We start from the raw sequence: 2,464 nt of genomic DNA, 5'->3' as shown, positions 1-2,464 counted from the left end.
AAATTCAAACCTAAAACCTCATTTTGACCTATAAATCCATCCCACTTCAGTCATTCCAAGCCCTTTTGGCCTCAAATAGAGAAGTTATACACTCTATATAACTTTAGGATTTTCATAACACAGTGGTAATTACTTACTAAAACAAATAAGTTTTTATAACAATTTTTAACAGGTGACCAGTTTTACAAATAGTCAAGAGTTATTTAGAAAATAATACCATCTCTGGCTCTCTGCTCCTCCCTGTTCTAGAGACAGCTGCTTCTTCTCGTGCAGTGCCAGCCTCGTTCCAGAGACACGATGGTGAAGGTGGGAGTGAACGGATTTGGCCGTATTGGACGCCTGGTTACCAGGGCTGCCTTCACTTCTGGCAAAGTGGACGTTGTTGCCATCAATGACCCTTTCATCGACCTCAACTACATGGTCTACATGTTCCAGTATGACTCCACCCATGGCAAGTTCAAAGGCACAGTTAAGGCTGAGAATGGGAAGCTTGTCATCAACGGGAAGGCCATCACCATCTTCCAGGAGCGGGATCCCGCCAACATCAAATGGGGGGATGCCGGCGCCGAGTATGTTGTGGAGTCTACCGGTGTCTTCACCACCATGGAGAAGGCTGGGGCCCACTTGAAGGGTGGGGCCAAGAGGATCATCATCTCCGCCCCTTCTGCCGATGCCCCCATGTTTGAGATGGGTGTGAACCATGACAAGTATGACAATTCCCTCAAGATTGTCAGCAACGCATCCTGCACCACCAACTGCTTAGCCCCATTGACCAAGGTCATCCATGACAACTTTGGCATCGTGGAAGGACTCATGACAACAGTCCATGCCATCACGGCCACCCAGAAGACTGTGGATGGCCCCTCTGGGAAGCTGTGGTGAGATGGCCGTGGTGCTGCCCAGAACATCATCCCTGCGTCCACTGGCGCTGCCAAGGCTGTGGGCAAAGTCATCCCAGAGCTGAACGGGAAGCTCACGGACATGGCCTTCCGCGTTCCTACCCCCAATGTGTCCGTTGTGGATCTGACATGCCACCTGGAGAAAGCTGCCAAGTATGATGACATCAAGAAGGTGGTGAAGCAGGCATCCGAGGGCCCACTAAACGGCATCCTGGGCTACACTGTGGACCAGGTCGTCTCCTGTGACTTTAACAGTGACTCCCACTCTTCCACCTTCGATGCTGGGGCTGGCATTGCTCTCAATGACAACTTTGTAAAGCTCATTTTCTGGTACGACAATGAATTCGGCTACAGCAACAGAGTGGTGGACCTCATGGCCTACATGGCCTCCAAGGAGTAAGAAGCCCGCCCTGGACCACCCATCCCAGCAAGGACACAGCAAGAGAGAGGTCCTCGGCTGCTGAGCAGTCCCTGGCCTAACTAACCCTTAACACTGAGCATCTCCCTCACAGTTTCCATCCCAGACCCCCAGAATAGCAGGAGGGGGCTTAGGGAGCCCTACTCTCTTGAATACCATCAATAAAGTTCATTGCACCCCTAAAAAAACAAAAGAAAATAATACCATCTCTTTGTATGGAATAGCTTTAGGTATTCATTGCTGAAACAAACTGTATTAAATATACTATTTACTATTATGATCTTCACATCATTTACATTTGAGTAATCAATTTGTCAATACTTAAAGTGTTAAAAACTTCCCACCATTAGAAATCCTTTCTCTAACATGCTGAAACTGAAGTGAATTAACCAATCAATATCTGTTCAGGCAAAAGATAAATAGAATAATGTAGAGATGATAAATTATCTGAGTGTTTATTTATGTGGCTATCCTTTGATTCAGAAGCAAAGCCTTCTTCAGCATAACATCTGAAATTAGAATTCTATCTTTGTCTGACTTACAGCATTCCCTTTATGAAAAGATCACTTTATTTGATTATAGATTTAAAAAGTGGAGTGAAAATTCAATGACACAAGAAGTCATTTGATTGTGGATTAATATAATTAAATTCTAAGAGTTAGTGTTTCATCTTCTGATTTTTCACATTTGTCTTAACTACACATACTTCATCATGATTCTTTTCTTGTGATAGAAATGGGAACATTTTATTAAAAAGGAGAAGTGATTGGCACTTCTGAGCATAGAAGTGGCTTAGAGAGCTGGGCCAGGTCCAAGGCTTAAAGGCCCAGAGGTTTCTTTTCAGCGACTCACACTGAGGCTTTAAAAAGTATTTGCTTTATTCTTAAACACAAATTTTTGAATGTATATATTTTTAGTATATGATGAGTTATCTCCATATGGAGCTCAAGTATATTAAATAGAAGTATGTTGGAGTATGTTAAGAAAAAATAACATACTATTAAGTGTACAACTCCATAGATGTGAGCAGGAGAGACATCCATTAATGGTTACTGCTTAAATGACTTTGAGTCTGTCAGTGTATTTCAAAGAGGAGTAGACATTGTCAATTAATTGACAAAGTCTGTTCAATGAGCTCTTCCTGTGC

At 43.3% G+C, this 2,464-nt stretch overlaps 1 pseudogene; it reads left to right on the top strand.

Moving 5' to 3' along the window:
* The first annotated feature begins 297 nt into the window (after positions 1 to 297).
* Positions 298 to 1,299, top strand: LOC121434770 (annotated as a pseudogene).
* Positions 1,300 to 2,464: the final 1,165 nt, after the last annotated feature.

Source organism: Microtus oregoni, unplaced genomic scaffold (assembly GCF_018167655.1).
Source record: "Microtus oregoni isolate MIOR12 unplaced genomic scaffold, Mior012 000044F_ref0000062, whole genome shotgun sequence".
Taxonomy (NCBI): Eukaryota; Metazoa; Chordata; class Mammalia; order Rodentia; family Cricetidae; genus Microtus; species Microtus oregoni.
This window is presented reverse-complemented; position numbering and strand designations above follow the sequence as displayed.